This window comes from Papio anubis, chromosome 8, assembly GCF_008728515.1.
Source record: "Papio anubis isolate 15944 chromosome 8, Panubis1.0, whole genome shotgun sequence".
NCBI lineage: Eukaryota > Metazoa > Chordata > Mammalia > Primates > Cercopithecidae > Papio > Papio anubis.
The window spans coordinates 51,574,654-51,586,668 of NC_044983.1; the positions used below are offsets into that span (position 1 = coordinate 51,574,654).

The 12,015-nt window shown below is 44.7% G+C and overlaps 1 protein-coding gene across 3 annotated transcripts in view; it reads left to right on the forward strand.

Moving 5' to 3' along the window:
• Window positions 1-12,015, forward strand: part of LYN (LYN proto-oncogene, Src family tyrosine kinase) — a 139,424-nt gene that overhangs the window by 53,968 nt on the left and 73,441 nt on the right. The gene's annotated exons all lie outside the window — the stretch shown is intronic.

Genomic DNA, 12,015 nt, shown 5'->3' on the forward strand with positions numbered 1-12,015 from the left:
AATAAAATTTAAATTTAAATTTATCAGCCTCAAAAAGAAATTGTAAGTGACCAAAGCATTTCCAACACATATGACATGTTTAAACTTTAGTTTCTGAGAAGGTGAAATTAGGATGTGTTAACCTGGCAGCTGTTTGCAAAACCATTTGAGATGAAAGGATAGAACCATCCTGAAATATGGAAGGGAAGTGTCCCTGTGCATAGGGATACCAGAAAGAAGCAGAAGACTTGAATCTCAAATGTAATAAAAGATGACATTAAGGTTGAAGAATTTTAAAAAATTAAAATCCTAAAAATGTATGGAGAGGCAAAGCAAGAAGTGAATTCAGAAACTACAGAAACAACCATATCTCACATTAAACTTAAGGTACTAATTACTAGTAACAGGTTAATATAGTCCTAAGAAGACTCAATAATCCTTAGCTTTTTAACAAATAGAACATTCATCAAAAGGAAATCTTCAAAATCTTTTAAAACGATTATATATATATACACACACATATATGTATGTATGTGTATATATATTATATATGTGTGTGTGTGTGTGTGTATATATATGTATATAAAATTTTTTTTTTTTTGAGATGGAGCCTCACGCTGTTGCCCAGCCTGGAGTGCAGTGGCGCCATCTCGGCTCACTGCAGCCTCCGCTTCCTGGGTTCAAGCAATTCTCCTGCCTCAGCTCCCAAGTAACTGGGATCACAAGCACGCACCGCCATGCCTGGCTAATTTTTGTATTTTTAGTAGAGACAGGGTTTCGCCATGTTGGCCAGGCTCGTCTCAAACTCCTAGCCTCAGGTGATCCTCCTGCCCCGGCCTCCCAAAGTGCTGGGATTACAGGCATGAGCCACTGCACCAGGTCTAAAACAATTATATTTGATTAAATATACTACTCAGATACTACACAGCCATAAAAAAGAATGAAAATCATGTCCTGGGCAGCAATACGGATGCAGCTGGAAGCCATTATCCTAAGTGAATTAATGCAGGAACAGAAAACCAAATTGCAGGCTCTCACTTATGAGTGGGAGCTAGGCATTGAATACATATGGATATAAAGATGGGAGCAATAGACACGGGAGACGACTAAAGTAGGGGAGGGAGAAGGGAGACATTCACTAAAAAACTATTGGGTGCTATGCTCACTACCTGGATGTTGGGATCATCCGGACCCCAAACCTCAGCATCTTGCAATATACCCATGTAACACACCTGCACACATACTCCTGAACCTAAAATAAAAGTTGAAATTGTTTTTTAAAAAGAATTATTATACTCTTAAGCTATGAAAGCACCACAACTAATACAAACTGTTATAAACTTAAGCTGTTAAAACTATCCCATCTAATATGAAATTACATAAATGTGAATAATTAAAAGGTACAAATTTTGGTGAACTGATCATCTTGTGAGTTGAAAACCCTCACAGAACTGGCTTTGGTGATGTGACTTTTGAGAGCTGATCTGCATTTATTTAACCGCTGACCTATAATCTGGCAAACAAGCCTGTTTCTCTATAGTATTCCAAACAGTCCCACCATAAGTATTCTCTTGTATAGAGCTTCGTGTAGCCCCCAGTTATTTTCTTATAAGTAATTTATTTCAAGAAGTGGTCATATTGGGTTAAGAAGTGCATGCATTCTAACGGACTTTAATATGTAGTGTCAAGTTAAAGATTGTATCACTTACCCTCTCATGCCAAGCCCAATGATTTCATTTTACGGAGCGGTAGTTAGAGTCCAGAGAAAAGAGTGGTTTTGTCGATAATTACAGGACTGTCAAGGCTGGACTCCACAGACCGGCTTCCTGAGTTCACCACTGTCTCATTGTCCTCTCCGCACTCCCTTTCAGGCAGAGCCACATTTCCCTTTCAGTTTCTCTGCTCTAGATGCCAATCTTCCAGGTACTTGACCCTCATCTACCTCTTTAATTGTCTTGCAATTCTTTTCTGGAAACACTCTAATAAATGCAGTGATTGAAACTGTACCCAGTGCTGCTACCCCTTCATGTCGTGGATGACTACATGACCCCTGGGTCTACCTACGGCTGTGCTTATGTCTTATGGCAGACAATAAAGAAGGAGCTTCAGCCAGACACAGTGGCTCACACCTGTAATCCCAGCACTTTGGGAGGCCAAAGTGGGTGGATCACAAGGTCAGGAGTTTGAGACCAGCCTGGCCAATATGGTGAAACCCCGTCTTACTAAAAGTACAAAAATTAGCCAGGCATGGTGGCAGGCACCTGTAGTCCTAGCTACTCAAGAGGCTGAGGCAGGAGAATCGCTTGAACCCAGAAGATGGAGGTTGTAGTGAGCCGAGATTACGCCATTGCACTCCAGCCTGGGCGATAGAACGAGATCCGTCTCAAAAAAACAAGAAGAAGGGACTTCAAACCAGGTAAACACAGCAAACAGAAGATAAAATGTGTTGGATTTGAATCACAAAGGCATAAACAAAATTAATAAACAGGAAACCACTGAATATGTATATACAACCTTTGTCAATTAAATATTTTAAAATTTAAGGCTGGGTATGGTGGCTCATGCCTGTAATCCCAGAATTTTGGGAAGCCCAGGTGGGAGGATTACTTGAGCCCAGGAGTTTGAGACCAGTCCTAGCAACATAGCAAGATCCTGTCTCTACAAAAAATAAAAAAATTTGGCAGGCATGGTGGCACACGCCTGTGGTCTCAGCTACTCGGGAGTCTGAGGTGGAGGGCTGAGGTGGGAGGATCACTGGATCCCGGGAGGTTGAGGCTGCAGTGAACTGTGTTTGCACCACTGCACTCCAGCCTGGGCAACAGAGTGAGAGAAATTTTTTTTTTGTTAAATTTTAAAAAGGAATAAAATAGAGAAATCAGCCATACTGTATTATCTCTCTCTTTTTGGGGGATAGGGGACATTTTAGATTAATTTTGTATTGATAAAATTTGTATACCATAAAAGTCACCCCTTTAAAGTATCCAATTCAATGGTTTTTAGACTTCTCTTAACATTGTATACTGTCACCACTTTTTCCAGAATCCACTGCATTTTATGTGTAGCAAATATATACACTGTAATTCAGCTGTGCAGAAAAAGAAAAACCACTTTAGATTTTGTGGCAATTCTCTTCCCAGCCTTCTGGATAGCAGCAGGTGAGAAAACAGCTTAAGTTTGCCAACAGGGTTTGAATCTTTTCCAATGTAGTCTGTCTTCCATCATGACTATTTCTTCTTCTTGCCCACTACTCCTGTCCAATCTGGTGTTTAGGTAGGTACAGGGTTGCTGCTGTGCTATTTGATAGAAAGAAGCCATAGGTTCTCTCCATATTCTGTGTATGCCATTCACCGGCCTGCTAAGATTTGACTGGGCACTGCTGATTCCAGGAATGTTAAATGCACATCCACCGTGCAAGTGCATGCAAGTGGGAAACTTGTGGATCCCCTGGAAACCCTAACAGGCAGAATGAGGGGAGCCCTGAGACAGCATCTGGCTGTTTTATCTTGACACCCCTTTCCTCAGTGCTCAACCCTGCATGAGACATGAAGGGAAGAGCCAACTCCTTCCTCAGACCCAGAAACATCCCTCCCGTGTCAAGAGAGGTGCACCCTGTAACTGGCTAGCTGGTCTTAAGCCCACTTCCCACCTCCCCTTTCGCAGTTGACCCTTAATAGTCAAAGTGGATGAAGGCTGGCAGGCACCTTGGACACAGGTTCTATCCCAGTCTTTACTCTTTCCAACACTCCTTCAGATACCTCTTTCTCACTTCTCCTAAGTCATATCCTCCTCCCTTCTAGGGGGAGCCTGATGGCTCAACTTAGTCACAGACAGGAGCTGACACCTTAACCACAGAAGCAGCTCTGTGGTGGAGGTGATGCCCACACCATGGACGCAAGCAGCTCCATGGGCCATGGTCATAGCCTGGAGGTGACGCCCACACCATGGAGGCAGCTCTGTGATCTGAGGGATCCCAGCACCAAAACAGCATTGCCTTAATTGCCCCCAAACACTGTTTCTATTACACATGACATTTAAACCTTAGGGAGTTATGTTCATAATGTTAGGTTGCCTAAAGAAAAAAACAATAACAAAAGCAAACCGAAAAAGCCTTAAGTAGGGCCTTACGTTGCAGGCTGGTCAGATAGAGAAAGCCGTGGTATGGACCTTGGCCAGCCTGGGCTACCAGCTCACCAACTGTGCCCACCCTGGCTGCCGGGAGATTTTACTGAGGAAAAATATTGGAGAATGTATGAAAATAATGACCATGGTATGAAAGGGGAAAAATCTTAGTTGTTTAAATAAAGACAGTCTGGCTAGGCCCTTTTCAGTTGTCTCTCTTTTAAAAGTGATTTAGGTGCCGGGCGCAGTGGCTCACGCCTATGATCCCAGCACTTTGGGAGCCCGAGGCGGGAGGATCACCTGAGATTAGGAGTTGGAGACCAGCCTGGCCAACATGGTGAAACCCTGTCTCTACCAAAAATACAAAAATTAGCCAGGCATGGTGGCAGACGCCTGTAGTCCCCGCTACTTGCTACTCAGGAGGCTGAGGCAGGAGAATTGCTTGAAGCCAGGAGGTGGAGGTTGCAGTGAGCCGAGATCGCGCCACTGCACTCCAGCCTGGGCAACAGAGGGAGACTCCATCCTAAAAAAAAAAAAGAAAGAAAGAAACAGACTTTGGGAAAATTAACGCAAGACTGAGCTGCTTGAGTTGGGAATTAATGGGGTTGGTGGTGGAGCTTAGTGCTAGTGCACTCTCCAAGTCTCTCCAACACTGCTGAGGCTGCCAACCAGGCTATTGTGTCCCCATGTCACTTTGATAAGCAGTTTGGAGAAAGCATTCAACTCTTCTGAAGACTTTGTTTCTTTGATCAGAGTCTCCTTTCCGAAAGTAAAGTAAGAAGGACAATTAAAGCGTATCTAAAGGTTTCTGTGTTGGTGGGCAAAGTAAATCTCTTGAATTATAGAACTGATACTGGAATGCAAGTGTGTAGGGGACATACTTTTAGGGACAAATTCCTATAAATGATGCTTGAACCAGGCTTGGACCTAATTTGAAACTTAAGATCACTTTTGTTTCAGATAGGCACCGCCCACCTCTATTTCCCCAGGCTTCCTTTCTCTTCCTGTTGTCTTTCTAAGCTCTCTAATTCAGAAAACTCTTGGAGTTGGAGCTCCCTCCATAGAGAGGCAGCAAGACCTTGCATCAGTAAAGAAGTACAGCTTTTAGGCTGGGCACGGTGGCTCATGCCTGTAATCCCAGCACTTTGGGAGGCTGACGCGGGAGGATCACCTGAGGTCAGGAGTTTGAGACCAGCCTGGCCAATATGGTGAAACCCTGTCTCTACTAAAAACACAAAAATTAGCCGGGTGTGGTGGTAGGCACCTGTAATCTCAGCTACTTGGGAGGCTGAGGCAGAAGAATTGCTTGAGCCCGGGAGGCAGAGTTTGCAGTGAGCCGAGATCACACCATTGTGCTCCATCCTGGGTGACAGAGTGAGACTCCATCTCAAAAAACAAACAAACAAAAAAGAAGTGCAGCTTTTAGATAGAAGGAATAGCTTCTAGGTTCTACAGCACTGTAGGGTGACTATAATTAAACACAATGTATTATATATTCCAAATAGCTGGAAGAGCAAATTTTGAATGTTCGCAGCACAAAGAAATAATAAATTAAAAATAATAAAAGCAACAAAAAGAGAAAAAGTGCAGCTTTGAAGCCAGACCAAGTTCCAGTCGTACCTGAGACCTTTGATTACTTAGCACAGGTTCATCTCTGGGTTTTACTTTCCTCATACACAAAGTACCAAGGACAAAGTAGGCACGTACGTGTTTATCCCTTTTCTACCCCCACGTATTTTGTCTCTGACCCTCATAGACATTTATAGCTACTCTGTTTGCTTTAGATGTGTGACCAGCTGATATTGCAAAGTCAGGCAATAAACTCAGCAGTTGAGTTCAGCAATCCAACTCCATAGTCCTTACTTCACAATATTTTGTGAATTGTATCGTGTCTTCTTTAGGAATTTCAATAGAAAATTTCTATACAGGATCTTTTACCTCACAAGTGGACTTTAGAACTTAACCAACAAGGTGGTGGATGTCCTCTTAGATTTTTTTCCTGTGGACATTAAATATACATACATATATATGGGTTGTGTACATATATTAGGTTGGTGCAAAAGTAATTGGCAAAAACCAAAATTACTTTTGCATCAGCCTAATTTAAATATGTATATATAATTTTTTCAATCAGCAATTCTTGATTGTTTAAGAATGTCCAGATACACAAATCTATCTTTTTAACCCACTCATAATGTGTCACTTTGTTCTAACTTAAAGAACTAACCCCTCATGAGGACATCTAGATTGTCTCTACTATAAGTCATGCTAGTGGGAACATCCTTGTGTCCCAGTGCAGTGTATCTAAAGAACAGATTTCGAGAAGTGGAATTCTAATGCAAGATTGCATCTTTGTTGAGCAGCTGGATAAGGCATTGCTAGATTTTTACCAGAGGCGGTAACTAGGAGTTATAGTTCATCACCCTACCGCCTCTGGTAAGAGTGATTTTATGAAACCAAAACCCTACTGCCTCTGGTAAGAGTGAGTTTTGTTTTGTTTTGTTTGGTTTTGTTGATGGAGTCTTGCTGTGTCACCCAGGCTGGAGTGCAGTGGCACGGTCTTGGCTTACTGCAGCCTCTGCCTCCCAGGCTCAAGCGATTCTCCTGCCTCAGGCTCCTGAAAAGCTGGGACTACAGGCAAGTGCCACCACGCCCGGCTAATTTTTGTATTTTTAGTAGAGACAGTTTCATCATGTTAGCCCGGCCGGTCTCGAACCCCTGACCTCAGATGATCCACCTGCCTCAGCCTCCCAAAGTTCTGGGATTACAGTTGTGAGCCACCACACCTGGCCAAGGTAAGAGTGATTTTTAAAAACCAAAAAATTATCCCAGAATCTGGGAATAAAATAAAAGAGGGATTAAGATCACTCTTCTAATATTCTAAGGCTCTTAAATGAAGATGAGCCACCCCTAATGGGTATTCGTTCCAATGAAAGAAAGACTTTTTAGAAAGAGATATCTCCAGCCTCACATTTTCTGGATGGGTCAGTGGATGTTGCTTTGTAGTCAAAAGGCTGCCTGGCCGTTTGTGTCTCTTTAGACCATATTGTAAAACTTTTGCAGTGAACAGCCTAGAGTTGTATTTGCATGTCAAAGCCTCAGTTACTATCTTGTTTTAACCAGAAGTCTCTACCCATAAAATATGTCTTTATTTACTGTTCAAAATATGGTTTTGAAGGCACTGCTGACTACCTCATCCACAGCACTTGATATAAAGTGCATTATAAGCAAACTTGGAATTCCTGTTGGGGACACACATTCCCATCAGGAGCCTGGTCTGCTTCCTCTCTCCTGCTGTGACTCACGGTGTCCCTGGCCCTTCCTGCCAGAACACCCAGGGCAAATGTGCAGGTCAGTTACAGCAGACCTGTTCCCCACAATGTTACCACATTCGCATTCTTCTCATTGCCTTGGCGCTGGTTTTCTGGTTTTATTTTATTAACTTCATTATTGACTCTTTAGTGGTAAAACATTTTAAAGCTTTTTTCTCTGAGAAAGAGATAGCCTGTAAAAATAATCTGTTTGGCATTGTTAATAAATAGATGAAACATGCATTTCAAAATAGCCATTGTGGTAAGAGCCCAGGCTGTAGACCTGGCTTCTTAGACTTGAGAGCGCATTCCTGTGTGAGTCCTAGCCCCACCTCTCCCAGCTGTGCTGTGCGCCAGTCATTTAACCTTTCTGAGCCTCAGTTTTCTCCTCTGTAAAGTCATCTGGCCATATGGTTTCTTCAAGGATTAAATGAGATGCTCAGTACATTATAAATGTGTAATAGAAGAATACTAAGGTGGAAATCATTGTAAAGTGTAGCTCATATCACTTGGAACATGTAACCACTCTCAGTTTTTGTCAGGAGTATATTGTGTTTTCTACATTTCTGGTACTTTCATACAGCATAAGGAATTGCAAGACCTGTTCTGAGTTTGGGTTGCTCATCCCCATGTCACATGGAGGACCTCTCTGGAGGTTTCTGGTGGGAGAGTATCTGAATGGGGGACCCCACACACTTTGTGAGCAGAGATCGGCGCTGCCTGAGCAGTGAGGCCATGCTAACTCTCCACATGGCTTTAATTTTTTTCATTTACAGTACATACATTTGATGTTAAATTATCCATGACAATGGCAGGGAGAAAATAAGCATAAATAAATGACCATCTATCGATCTTCCTGTCTTGGATGTCGCCACCCCACCCACATCCACCCGCTTTTTGCTTCCATCCTTCCTCTTCCCAAGACCACTGCCCTTGTACGATCGCCTCCATCTTTTCCTCTGTCCCCTTTGGAGGCTAGGGGATGGATTTCCTTACAGTAGCTCGCTCTCCCCCAAACACTTCCTATAGACTTTCTGCTTAGAAATAGAGATCTCAACATGTCATTTCACAGTTGGAAAAATGTTCTGCCAATCCCAGCTACTCCAGAAGCTGAGGCAGGAGGATCCCTTGAGTTCAGGAGTTCGAGACCAGCCTGGACAACACAGGAAGACCCCCCCTCTCCCCTTCTCAAAAGAAAAAGAAGAGAAAGGAAGGAAGGAAGGAAAAGAACAGAAAAGGAAAAGGAAAAGGTTCCGAGGCTCCCTGCTGAATGCAGTAAAGCCAGCACTACCTGGCATGCCACCTCAGTTAGCCTCCAGCCACGCGCTTTGCTAACGCATCCCCTGCCTTCCTGTGCACGACTGGGGTTTCTACCATCTTGATTTTTTTTTTTTTTTTTTTGCGTACAGTTGTCCATCAGATCCTCTTATTTTCTACCCTCCAACTTTTATTTTGACAATTTCAAATCTACAGAAAAAGAGGTCACTTTCTTTAGAATCACTAATTTTTAAGACATTTTGATACATTTGTCCCTTCCTTTTCTCCCTTCTCATTTTGGCTGAAGTGTTGAAAGTTGCAGACACCATGACCCCTCACCCCCACCCGCCTCAGTTGCATCTGATGCACACTGGATGTTCTCCTGAATAACTACAGTACCATCATATTGCGCTTACAAAACACAACAACAGTTCCCTGATATCATAATCTCATGTGTAAGTCAATTTCAACTTCCCCAGTTGTCACGTATCACAGCTGTGTGTCCCCCGCAAGCCCCCAAGATTCCATCAAGGTTAGTACCTTGTCTCTTGGGTCTTCTCTGATATGGAATGGTTCCATCCCTCCCTCTAGCTGGAGTATCCAGGCAAGTTTTCTGTAGAAAATGGCACATTATGAATTTTTCTGATTATCTTGTTCCTCTCTTCCCTGTATTTCCCATAAACTAGAAGTTATTTTAGAGGTTTCTGTCTGTTTTAGAACAACAGACCCAGGTGGGTTTTGCCTCCTTTCCTTCTCCTCTCTCACCGTAGTCAGGAGGGGTATTGATGGGCATGTGGGAGTCCCAAGCCCACCAGCCACAGCTCCTCCATCCTTTCTTTTTATTATTTTAGACCAAGTCTGGCTCTGTCACCCAGGCTGGAGTGCAGTGGTGTGATCTCTGCTCACTGCAACCTCTGCCTCCTGGGTTCAAGTGATTCTCCTGCCTCAGCCTCCCGAGTAGCTGGGACTACCGGCGCCCATCACCATGCCGGCTAATTTTTTGTATTTTTAGTAGAGACTGGGTTTCACCATGTTGGCCAGGCTGGTCCCGAACTCCTGACCTCACGATCTGCCCACGTCGGCCTCCCAAAGTGCATTTATTCTTACTCTTTGAGCACCTGCGTGGAGCGGGGCTGTTTTAGGTTCTGGGGGTACTGCAGTGAGCAAAGTAGACGGAAGCTGTCCCAGCCAGCTTAGATGCTAGCTTAGGGAGCTGACCCTAAATAAACTGATACATGATGGAATGTGGGTGGTAACCAGACAAGAGTGAGACCTGTCTGGGGTGATAACATTCCTGTAGGATCTGAGAGAGAGAGAGAGAGACAGAGAGAGAGAGAGAGAGAGAGAGAGAGAGAGAGAGAGAGAGATGGAGCGAGGGGACGCTGAAGCAAGCAACGAGGGCAGGGGAACCGCAGGGACGTGGTGGGGCAGCGCCGCCCGCCCGGGCGTGCTGGGGGATTCCCTGTGCCCTGGTTGCAGCGCGGCTCGGTCAGGAGCTGGATGGAGCGGCCCGGTGCTCTGTGGTTTGGCCGCACCCATGCAGGGCGCCTGCCCGGGAGCTCACGGTGTGCACAGGGTCCTCGCGCTGCTATTAACCTATTTGCCCATTTATAAAGCATGATTTTAAGGGATGATGAGTTAAACACCGCTTTTTCGGGGAGGGTGGCGGGGCGTGGGAGGGATGAGACTGGTGAAAAAAGAACTCCCATACTTAACTTAGAGATCAACTCTAAACCCATGGCCGTTTCAGAAACTTTAGCCTATGAAAAAAATGTGCTGTTTTGAATCAAAGAAGTACTTGCTTCCCCTTTATTTTGGGAACTGCAGCTCGCTAGTTTCAGAAAGAGGTGTGGCTGCTCTTTAGAGGCTTCATACCTCAACTAATGAAATGATAAACAAGTCGAAGTTCCTGGACCAACTGGAAGCCTTCAGGACAACGCAGGCCTGGGCACGTGGCAGCGCTGTGGGAGAGAGAGGGCCGAGTTCCCAGAAGAACTCTTGAGGTTTCTTAGCACAATTCCTCCCCCACGAGGTATTGCCTAATCACACCACCTCTCCCCCTTCCCCAAACTCCTGTCATCTCTGCTTCCTCTAGACTTAACTCTAAGCCCTAGGCGGTGAGCACAGATTTGGCAGTGCTTCAGAATTACACATCACATGGGGAGCACCATGCTCCCACTGTGCCCCAAAAGAGTTTCCCGGACAGTGTCCAGAGAATCTATTCGGTGAGAACCACCTTCTAATGAAGTTCATGAGATTTTTCTTCTTTTTTTTTTTTTTCTTTTCTTTTTTTTTTTTTTTTTTTGAGGCGGAATCTTGCTCTGTCGCCCAGGCTGGATTGCAGTGGTGTGATCTTGGCTCACTGCAACCTCCACCTCCCGGGTTCAAGCAATTCTCCTGCCTCAGCCTCCTGAGTAGCTGGGACTACAGGCGCGCACCACCCCACCCAGCTAATTTTTGTATTTTTAGTAGAGACGGGGTTTCACCATGTTGGCCAGGATGGTCTCCATCTCTTGACTTTGTGATCTGCCCGCCTCGGCCTCACAAGGTGCTGGGATTACAGGCGTGAGCCACCGCGCCCGGCTGTTTTGCTTTTAGTGCATAGATTTGACCCCAAGGCTATACTGTAAGACAAGAACAGTGTCTGATTCAAATGTTCAAAATGGTGATTTTTGCCGTCCCCAGAGTGCGTGTGTAGTGCTCAGCCGTCCTGCGTTAATGGAATCACTGGATGACAGAGTTGGTGTTTAGATGTGCACCATGTGTTGTTCTGCACTGGTCAGGCACTAGCCCCCTTCTTGCCATGGTGGCGTTCCTCCACAGTCCTAGCATGGCTTGCAGAGGCCATCATTTTGCTTTTACCTTCACTAGTACTCCTGGTTTCCTGACTCAAGTAGCTTACTGGGTAAGCCCTACTGGATTTGATCATCTGAATGTTTTCATAAGCATCTTCTCTCCCGTAACTGTGTTTCCTCATTTCATTTCCAGTCTTGAGGGAAGTCAGGCCATCTTCCTAGACCCCTAGCTATGTTTGGCTGGAACTGGGTTCTATAGATTCTAGCTCTTCATCACCTGACCTTAAAGCCTCAAGGCCCCCCACCCCACTCCACCTTGCACACTGCAGATCGGGTGTGTCACTTGTCTTCAGAGTAAAAAATCAACCACTCAGCATCGCATCCAGCATGTGCCTCCCTCTCTGGCCCTGACCCCTGACCTTCCCTACCTGCTCATTGACTACAGTGTTTAGTGTTGTAGATAGAGCTCATTTTCTGGAGAGATCAGGTTGATCTAGCTCTCGGAAGGGGCCGTGTTATCTTGAGCTCATAGTGGTTGCATATGAAGTTTCTTC